Source organism: Mustela lutreola, chromosome 14, assembly GCF_030435805.1.
Source record: "Mustela lutreola isolate mMusLut2 chromosome 14, mMusLut2.pri, whole genome shotgun sequence".
NCBI lineage: Eukaryota > Metazoa > Chordata > Mammalia > Carnivora > Mustelidae > Mustela > Mustela lutreola.
Genome location: NC_081303.1, coordinates 39,107,148 through 39,118,309, shown reverse-complemented (window position 1 = coordinate 39,118,309; position 11,162 = coordinate 39,107,148). Strand labels below are relative to the sequence as shown.

The 11,162-nt window shown below is 39.3% G+C and overlaps 1 long non-coding RNA gene across 2 annotated transcripts in view; it reads right to left on the bottom strand.

The window, feature by feature from the left end:
* Positions 1-1,340: 1,340 nt before the first annotated feature.
* Positions 1,341-11,162, bottom strand: part of LOC131815324 (uncharacterized) — a 64,204-nt gene continuing 54,382 nt past the window's right edge. For both annotated transcript variants that reach the window (XR_009347651.1, XR_009347652.1), the window contains exons 4-5: positions 4,618-9,713; positions 1,341-4,396 (exon numbers count right to left, since the gene is read on the bottom strand). This is a non-coding gene — a long non-coding RNA (uncharacterized LOC131815324). The remainder of the gene's footprint in view (positions 4,397-4,617; positions 9,714-11,162) is intronic.

Here is an 11,162-nt window from a genome sequence, read left to right as displayed (position 1 = left end):
GTGGGGGTGGGGATGGGGGTGGGAAAGCAGGCTTCCTGCCCAGCAGAGAGCTGGCCACGGGACTTGATCCCAGGACCCCAGGATCACAACCTGAGCTGAAGGTAGAGGCTTTAACCCACTGAGACACCTAGGCGCCCCTAATAAAATTTTTTAAAAAATATTTTATTTAGTTATTTGACAGAGATCACAAGTAGGCAGAGAGTCAGGCAGAGAGAGAGGAGGAAGCAGGCTCCCTGCTGAGGAGAGAGCCCGATGCGGGATTCGATCCCAGGGTTTTGGGATCATGACCTGAGCTGAAGGCAGAGGCTTTAACCCACTGAGCCATCCAGGTGCCCCTAAAATATTTTTAATATTGCATTTCAATTCTTTCTTTTTTTTTTTTTTTAGCAACACATCTTCGGATTATTTTTAGTGGTTGTGCTGGGTCTGTAATCAAAGGAGTGAGACTGATACAAAGCGAAGGTCAAGCAAAGCTTTATTTCGAGCCAAGTATCAAGAATCAAACTGACTGGCTGGAGCCACCCCTTACAAAGAGGCAACCTCTCTCTGCCTTGCAGACTAGCTTTTAAGAGCAAAGGCCATGTGGTTGGGCCTGGACATGCACAGGTGGCCAATGAGATTGTAACACACAGAGAAAGCTGCACAGTCAGGCTAAGTCACACATAAGTGACCAATTGAATACAATTTACCCTACAGTACATATTTGAACTAGCCTATCACCTTGGCTAGAATTGGTGACCAAAAGGTGCCCAAAGGGCGGGACCCATACTACTTGGTAGCTAGGGAGACACTATGTACCCCCACTGATTGGATACCTCCACCTGTCCTGACCCACCCTTGTATTCGGGCTTTGTTACCTGGGACTTTTCCGGGACTTGTTTTTTAAGTAAGTCCCCTGGGGGGAGGGGTGGACAGGGACAGTTTAAGTTTTACTGTATAAAAAACAAAATCATTCAAAGTCATTGTTTAACCAGATGGAATTGCTCTGGCTAACTAGGCCCTTACAGTTGCTCTGGGAATTACGGTAAGTAACTTTAACTTAACTACAGTTTAATTAGGGTTAATATTGAACACATAAAATTAAAAGAGTATACTATACAACCCCATTCCTAGCCCTCCATATTCTGTGCCTTTTTTGTGATATATTTCATTGTTACTTATGTTATAAATCCCACTATGAAATGTTACTACTTTTGCTTTAAATAATGTTTTCAAAAAAAATTAAGCAGTCTAATATTTAGAATTAAGATCACAGAAGGAAAGAAGAGAGTGAATGGAGCAGAAAATGCATTTCTTGAAGAAGTAATAACTAAAGATTTCAAATTTCAAAATGTTCCAAATTTTGTGAAAAATGTACTTAGGCACATATTTATTCAAGAAACTTAGTGAACCCCAAGTTTGACAAAGACAAGTACACACACACACAAGCTGGAGAAAAAGAGATACCTTACATACAGAGGAACAATGATAACTAAATTCTCATTAGAAACAATGGAGGCCAGAAAGACAGCAAATACTTCTTAAATAGCTAAACAGAAACAAGAAAAAGCTTTTAGCACAGAACTCTAAATGCAGCAAAAATACATTTCAAAAATAAGAGTGAAAGTTCAGTTTTCCATATTTACAGGATGAAGTATTCAAGCAAATCTGTTCATAGATAACAATTATGAAATCTGGACAAAATGTTTTTAAAAACAACTATTCAAAAGTATTCAGAAGAAACCAAAAGAGAGTTTCCACTTGAAAATCCACAACTGAAATAGGTAAGAATTGTGTCTGTGATGCTTTTGTCTTAAAATATTCTCCTAAACTCCAGATATCCAGAAACAAAAAACTAAAGTCTTACTTATTTAGTGTGACAGGGAATAGAGTTCAAGACTGAAGGAGCAGCTGGAAATTTAGAAATGTAATCTTAAAAGGACAAAAGTGTCAAAACCTGAGTATAAATCTGCCCATTTCCCTGACCAGCCACTAGCTTATGATCACATTGGACATACCAATGGAATGTTTTAAACAGTTTTAGTCAAGTTAGCTGCTTATTAAAATACAAACCAACAATTCTTAGAAGAATATAAAAATATCCAGTGTTGGGTGCCAGTGATGAGGGAACAGAAGACTGGCTGAGGACAAAGCAGAAACTGACACCCTGCAACCTTCCCCCACCCCCACTCCTGGGTGGGACATATGTGACATTCTTTAGGACTCTCCCAACTATCTTAATGTTAATACCTTGCTAAGAAGGGGGAAATGACCTTGACATTGGCAAGGCCTCTGGTATCCAGTATCCTGTAGGTCTTTAGCATATTAAAGTTCTATTGAAACCTCCCTTTTTCCTTACCTTCCCCATTACCATCTTACATAACCTGCCACCCCTCACAGCCCTGGGGCAGTAGCTCTTTCTGCCCAGGGGTTCTGTCCCTATGCTTTAATAAACCACCATTTTGCACCAAAGATATCTCAAGAATTCTTTCTTGGTCATTGGTTCCAGACTCCACCCCACTGAACTTCACCTATACTCTAAAACTTCATCACCAGTGTCAATTGATCATTCAGCACTTGGTTTTGGCCCAGGTCATGATCTCATAGGTCATGAGACAGAGCTCCATGTCAGGCTCTGCACTCAGTGGAGAGTCTGCCTGAGATTCTCTCCCTCTGCCCTTCCCTTGGCTTGTGCCCACTCCCTCCCCCCCCCTCTCTCTCTCAAAAATAAATAAATAAATCTTAAAAAAAAAAAAAAGAATATCCAGTGTTGATACAATGTATTATCTATAATATTCAGTTTTCAATAAAAAAATTACTAGCCATACCAAAAAAAAAACCCAAAAAACAAAAAACAAAAAGACCAGGAAAGCATGACACACTCAGAGAGAAAGGAAGTCAATATGTAGTGACTCCAAGTGAGCCCAATGTGGAATACAGCTATTATAGAGAATTAAAATGTGTTGAAGGGCACCTGGGTGGCTCAGTGGGTTAAAGCCTCTGCCTTCCGCTCAGGTCATGATCCCAGGGTCCTGGGATCGAGCCCCACATCGGGCTCTCTGTTCAGCAGGGAGCCTGCTTCCTCCTCTCTCTCTGCCTGCTTTTCTGCCTACTTGTGATCTCTGTCAAATAAATAAATAAATAAATAAATAAATGTGTTGAAAGAATGGAAACAGTAGTCTCAATGCTCAGATAATGAAACTCAATAGACATGTGGAAAATATTTTTTAATAAAGAACAAATACAAATTCTAGGGTGAAAAGTAGAATAATAGAAATGGAAAGTTCAGTACGTAGACCAACTTCACATTTGATATGGTAGAAGACAGAATCAGTGAACTTTAAAGAGATTAAAAAAAATTATTCAATATGAAGAATAATGAGAAAAAGATTGAAGCATTTTCAAAGACCTGTCAGAGAGTGTAATTGGAGTCCCAAAATAAGAGAAGAGAGTGTGGGACAGGAAAAATATTTGATGAATGATGGCTGAACATTTCCCAAACTTGGTGGAAATTATTAATTTGCATATTCAATAACCTCAACAAACCTCCAAAGAGGATAAATGCAATGAAAACCACAGCTAGTTAGCACACAAGGGTCAAACTGCTAAAAACCATTAACACTGTATGCTAAAAAACCATTAACACTGTATGCTAAAATTAACTAATTAATAATGTTTAAAACTGCTAAAAACCTAAAATAAAGAAGAATCTCAGAACATATTTTATCTGGTATCCTTATAGTAGGTAGTAGGAGAGGAAACCCAAGACCAGTTACTCGGTTGGAAAGGAGAAGTCCTATACGTTCATTTTAAGTCTGGTTCTAAGACCAGATGATTAACTTTTACCCATTTTTCCTTCATTTCTGTTATGCTCTACATGTCTCTTTACTTAATTTCCGGATTGTTCTGTGCATCCTACTACTACTACTCTTTTTTTTGTAAGATTTGTTTATTTATTTTAGAGAGGGAGGTGCACAGGGAGAGAGTCTCAAGGAGACACCATGCTGAGCAGGGAGCCCAAACACACGGGACTCAGTCTCATGACCCTGGGACCACAGCATGAGCCAAAAATCAAGAATCACGTAAGTGACTGAGCTACCTAGACATCCCACTACGACTGCTTTTGAATCTATCTCTATTAGTCAGCTCAGGTTGCTATAGCAAAATACCATATACTGGGTGGCTTAAGCTACAACCCATTATTTCTCACAGTTCTGGAGGCTGGGAATTCTAAGATCAAGGTGCTAGCAGATTTAGTTCCCAGCAAGAGCTCTCTTCCTGGCTTATAGGTGTCTGTCTGTCTTCTTGCTGTGTACTCATATGACAGAGAGAAAAAGAACTCTCTCTTCCTCTTTTTATAAAGACACCAATCCCATCCTGAGGGCCTGCTCTCATGACCTCATCTAAACCTAATTACCTCCTGGGGGCGCCTGGGTGGCTCAGTGGGTTAAGTCGCTGCCTTCGGCTCAGGTCATGATCTCAGGGTCCTGGGATAGAGTCCCACATCAGGCTCTCTGCTCGGCAGGGAGTCTGCTTCCCTCTCTCTCTCTCTCTGCCTGCCTCTCCATCTACTTGTGATTTCTCTCTGTCAAATAAATAAATAAAATCTTAAAAAAAAAATTATTTAAACCTAATTACCTCCCAAAGACTGCACCTCCAAATATCACCGTATCAGATACTTTGGAGGGACACAAACATTCAATCCCTAACACGATTATTGGTCCTCTTAAAGCAATCAAAACAACTAATCACTCCACTACTTTTGATAAAGTTTTGGTTAAGTCTTAAGCATTTAAAAAATAAACTTCTTGGATTTCTCTTAAGGCAAACTACTAAATTTAATCTGTTTCTTTATTTATTTGAGAAACAAAATGCATTTGAAGACTTGAATTTAGGAAAAATGGTAAGAGGAAGGCTGACCTCTAACCCAGGACTATTTTTTTTTTAAACATATAATGTATTATTTGTTTCAGGGGTACTGGTCTGTGAATCATCAGTCTTATATAATTCACAACACTCACCATAGCACATACCCTCCCCAATGTCCATGACCCAGCCACCCTATCTCTCCTCCCCTGCCCCAACAATCCTCAGTTTGTTTCCTGAGACCAAGAATCTCTTATGGTTTGTTAACCTCCCCAGTCCCATCTTGTTTCATTTTTCCCTCCCTTCCCCCAACATGCCTCCCCCCACAGCTCTGCCTCTCAAATTTCTCGTATCAGACAAATCATATCATTGTCTTTCTCTGATTTACTTATTTTGCTAAGCATGATAGCCTCTAGTTCCATCCACGTTGTTGCAAAAATGGCAAGATTTTGTGTTTTTTGATGGCTGCATAATATTCCATTGTATATATACACCACATCTTCTTTATCCATTCATCTGTTGATGAACATCTAGGTTCTTTCCATAGTTTGGCTATTGTGGACATTGCTGCTACAAACACTCAGGTGCACGTGGCCCTTTGGATCATTACATTTGTATCTTTATAACCTAGGACTTTTAGACAACTGTCAAACATCTAGAATGGTTCTTTGGCTATATCTTTCTTTTCCTTCTTTTATCTCTTTCTGGGTCACTATCTTGGAAGTTGGAATAAGAATATGGATTAAAATATTGTTAAAATGATCATGGAAGGAGAGGGAAAGTTTTCACCTAAAACATTCTGCTTGGGTGCCTGGGTGGCTCAGTCTGTTAAGTGTCTGCCTTCAGCTCAGGTCCCAGGGTCCTAGGATCGAGCCTTGCACCAGGCTCCCTGTTCAGTGGGGAGCCTTCTTCTCCTTCTCTCTCTGCCATTTCCCTTTTTTCCCCACTTGCGCTCTCTGGCTCTCTCTCTCTCTCTCTGTCAAATAAATTTAAAAAAAATTTTTTTAATTAAAAAAATATATATATTCTGCTTTTCCCTGTCTCCTCCTTCAAATCCTCAGATTATAGGCTGTATTAATATATTTTAAGAATCACTGACATGGTATTTACCAATCTTCTCTTCCTTTATTTAGAAAAAAAAATTCTTCTCTTATCAAGGGCCAAAATTAATATTAAAAATTATTTAACTGGACTTGTTCTATTTCCAGGACTGATTTAACAATGGTAACCTTGGCTGATACTGGAATAAAATCAAACAATTACATCTGAAAACAAATTATACCTACATAATAAATTTGAGTGCTATATATTAGCTGTATTTCAAATAAATTTTAAGGTTTTTGAAAGCACATTACCAGTTCAGATTGAAGGGAATGTGTACCTGTGTTTTATATAACTACTGAGTAAATCTGGTCCACAAAAATATTCTTCAGGGGCGCCTGGGTGGCTCAGTGGGTTACGCCGCTGCCTTCCGCTCAGGTCATGATCTCAGGGTCCTGGGATCGAGTCCCGCATCGGGCTCTCTGCTTGGCAGGGAGCCTGCTTCCCTTCCTCTCTCTCTGCCTGCCTCTCTGCTTACTTGTGATCTCTCTCTGTCAAATAAATACATAAAATCTTTAAAAAAATGTTTAAAAAAATATTCTTCAAAACAACCTAAAGTAATAGCCGTTTGGTTAAATTGTACCTCTTGAGAAGGGAAGGCAGTGGTTTACCTTGAGCACTGTATGGAATATCTTTAGGAGAACTGGAAGTTTTGTTTGGTTTTGGTTTTGGTTTTTTTACAGGCACCAGGACCTGTAATACAGTGGTAAACGGCATGCTGTCAGGGAAGAATAATGAAGGGAAAAACTGAGTGAGAGAAAGGGCCGTTTTGGAATTCCCTAGGACTAGCCACAGTGTGATGGCACTCCCCCAGACCAGAGTCAGCACATTTCAGCAGAACTAAATTCTGAATTTGGTGACTTGTATTTTCATTTATAATTCTAATCATATTTTTATTTGTTCTGCATTTTCTTCTTGGCAATCCTAATTAGTGACACAAGGGACAAATTGGTTAAATTTGTGGCTACAATTGGGGATGCCTTGTACCCCACAGGACTTTGTGTTTACCTTTTACAGCCTGGACTGTAAAGATGAGACTCCATCCAAAATCAAGCAAGTGAGAAGTCTAAGATGCAAGGGGGAGAGGTGAAATTTTCCAGCCCTTGAGACAGGCAAGAGAACAAGAAATATGTACTCTTGTACATTTAGTTTAGGTTTATTTTTCTCAGCATATTTACCTGCATGAAATGTGAGAGGAAAATTACTTTACCTTAGAAAATTACTTTACCTCTCTGCAAATTCCAAGTTTCTATGGCTGTAATGCAGAGAAATTTTGAAAACGGGTCCAAATCGTTAATTGCCTGTCAATTTGATTTTGCTCTCCACATTGAGACAAACTTGACAAGCTTGTCAGAAAACCTATAGCCTCCTTGATTTTCTTCTACTTACTTTCTCAAAGAGTTCCCTTCCTGTATACCCAAACATTTTAAATCTTTTCTATTTCTCCTAGACTCCCAAATTCTGGGCATCTGGGTTTTGGTTGTTTTCATTTTTTCTGTTTTCTTAGCCAGAGTGCTAAGAATAAGCTTATCTCCTCTTATTCCAATGGGCCTGAGGTCTGCCCACCTGGGGAGTAAAGCAGCCGCAAAGCCTGCCCGTTAAGTACAAAGCATAAAAGGAACCAAATTATGTTTAAAAATGTAACCTCAGGAATTATTCTATACCCTTTCTCAGGCATGTACTTCCAGGTTCACTGAGCCAGTACCTGGGTGTCTGAGGAAAAACTTGTATTGTTTTAGTTTAAGGAAGAGCACTTCTAGTTATGTGGAGGTTTTTCAACCCTATTGGAAAACCCTCTGCATGTAAGTCAGTCTAATCAAGAATTTCTGTTGAACTGTTAAATTTCACTTAAAAAGTGAATCAGCCTTCCCATCAAGTATATAAATTAACCCTAGGATCAAGTGCACATATCTCACAGCTACTATTAGTATGAGTCTACACAGTCAAGCAATATGGAGGGTATGGCAACTGTTGTTTGTGCTAGTGATGTGGGAGTAATATAAACAACTAGTCTGGATGGTCAGGACATCTGAAAGGCCCACAGACAATCACATAATTTAATTCTTTTCATTTTCATTGTCTGTGTGAGAGAGGGGATGCTGGACAAAATCTACAAGACTGGCTTTATACCAGGGTTTCCAAATGTGAGTGATCATAAAAATTATCTGTGAGCTTTATGAAAATGCTTTCTAAGCCTCATCTCACAGACCTGAGTCAGTAGTAGGACTTTGAAATTTATATCATTTGAAAAGCACTCTGGTTGATTAGTGATCAGCTAGGATTTTGAGAACCATTACTTTAATTTCTTTTCTTATATAGTATGAAATAATTATTAAATTAAATTAGGATGATAATATATCAGATTATAACTGACTACATGACGAAACACAGTGGTTTTGCATAATGACCAAAATAATGTTGACAAAGTCAGAAAACTTTTACTTAAGTTATTTAGGGGTTCATGGCTGTTTGTAAAACTAGCCTGACTCTGGAGGGATTTCTCTGCTTAGACTGCTCTTCCCTCTCCCTAACATACCCTTCACTTGAGTAAATTACTTTATTCCCCAATAAAATATCTTTACTGTTATTGTTAGATTGTATAAAGAAGTATATGCATGACAAAAAATTTAAACACATAAAGTAAAACAAACAAACAAAAAAGTAAACATGATTTCAAACTCAACCACGTTCAGATAACCCCCATTAATTTTGGATCCATCATTTCAAGTCTGGGCTTGTTCTGTTCAACATTCTATCATGGTATCTTCTGGAAAAACAAAATGGCTTATGCAGTGTGGGGATTGCCCTTCTCTAATTTAGAGTTTTCTTCAGGAATATTTGTGGTAGTATCATCTCTCGTTCATGCACTATACCAGGGAATCAAAGAAGGCTTCAAACATGGTCTCCACAAACTGACTGGACTTGTAAGTCACTGAGATGGGCACCTAGAGAAACTCAGGAAGCTCATTTTACCTAGAAAATGGGGACTCAGAAGTTTATGAGATGTTAGATGAAAGGATAGGAAAGTTAGAGGATTCTTGAAAATGAGATAAAAATGAAATATAATTTAAGGTGATTAAATTAATTTTTGAAATTACATGACAGTTTGAGAAGAATCCCTGCGATGTTGCAGACAAGGGCCTTGTTCATAGGGCTTTTCACCAGAAAGAGAGAAGAGAACTAAGATTTGGTTGCCTTCTAATTCATGCTGTCACATCTCTGGTCACTCACTGGAAAGCAGAGGCAAACGGTGCTAATGGCTCACACCGCCTGGGCATTTGACAGGGTTACTCACTAAGCAGTACCCTTGGGCCCGGGTGCTAGAAACGCTCTTTTAAAGCATCTACAAGGTGTGGAGCAGAGTAGAGCAGAATGAGTTGAGCAGAGCCTGTGCCCTGCCCCTCCTGACACACCCCTGTGGTACCCTGACGAGGTCTTGGTTTAGCACAGCCTTTGGGGCCTCTCACTCCTTATTCCTTCTTTGGAGTCGTCTGTCTTCACTGGTGTTTGCGTGATCCCAGAGCTGCTGGACCAAGAAATAAAGTCATCTCTGAAAGGTGGAAAAACCTGAAACAGGCATCATCTTCACAGTTTTCAGAAGTTGCATGTTGATGGTGTTCAATCAGCCATGTTACTAGTTCTGGTGAAAAGTATTCAATGCTTCAAAAATTTCATTTTCTTAAATTTTAGGTGTTTGGGGCTGGGAAATGGGAAATTTAAGAGTCCCTTTCTTCCCTCAAAGGTGTAGAAATTGTGACTTTTAAATCCTGCAATAAAATGAAATAGATATCAAGTCACAATGTAAATATATATTTATATAACTGCTACAGATTAGGTTATTATTAGAAATATTAACTCCCGGGTGCCTGGGTGGCTCAGTGGGTTAAGCCGCTGCCTTCGGCTCGGGTCATGATCTCAGGGTCCTGGGATCGAGTCCCACATTGGGCTCTCTGCTCAGCAGGGAGCCTTCTTCCTCCTCTCTCTCTCTCTGCCTGCCTACTTGTGATCTCTCTCTGTCAAAAAAAAAAAAAAAAGAAATATTAACTCCCTCCCTAGCCTCACTTCTATGAGTAGAGCATACTTTCTAATCCCTTGACTTTGTCACTCCCTTTGGCCAATAATGACAATGTACAGTTTCAAGCTGAGGCTTGCAGATACCTCTCATATCTCCTATTGACCTCTTGGGATTCTGCTATTCCAAAGAAAAGCTTGTCTTAACCCTCCTACTGATCCCACTTTGTGCAAAACCTCTGCTGGTTCAGTCAAGCCCAGCTGTAGAAGATACGCTTATTGCTCTATGTCAATGAGAGTTCACAACTCTTTATTTATTTTTTTTTAAGAGTGAGAGTAAGCCTGAGTGGGGGCAGGAGGTGGAGGGGCCCTGGGAGAAGCTGCTCAGCAGGGAGTCAGATGTGGGGCTCGATCCCAGGAACCTGGGATCATGACCTGAGCCAAAGGCAGATGCTGAACCCACTGAGCCACCCAGGTACCCTGAAAATTTGCAACTCTGTTATACAACTATATATAGGTAATGAAAAACATTTTAAAAAATATTAAACTGTACAGTATTATCCATACATGCATAAACGCCATACTTTTTCAGATTTTGTGGTGGACTTTTGTTTGCTTGCTTACTACATCTCTGCTGCTTTGCATACCATATCCTCTTCTCCAACCCTCATGTATCCAATGTTACCAATCTATATTGTATCTTTTATACTTTTTATCATTTCTGTATAATTATATACAAATATATAAACACACAGATAAAGGAGGATTATAGTTTTTTGTTTTACAAAAATAGGATTATATTACAACTGTGAAATATCATGAAGGATAAGTGCAGACCAAAAATATGCTCTTATTAAATAAAAATGAAGTCATCAGGGTGGGCCTTAATTGTATCCATATAAGAAGAGAAAATTTGGATACAAGCACACAGAGGGAAGACTATGTGAAGGCATAGGTAGAAGACAGCCATCCACAAGCCCAGGTGAGAGGCCCAGGAAAAAAAAGCCCTGGTGACATCTTAATTTCAGACTTCTAGCCTCCAGAACTGTGAGAAAATAATTTCAGTTGTTTAAACCACTTGGTACTTTGTTATGGCAGCCTTAGCAAACTAATATAGATGGATAGGAGAAATCCATTAAAAGACATAGGAAAGGGATGCCTGGGTGGCTCAGTGGGTTAAAGCCTCTGCCTTGGGCTCAGGTTAT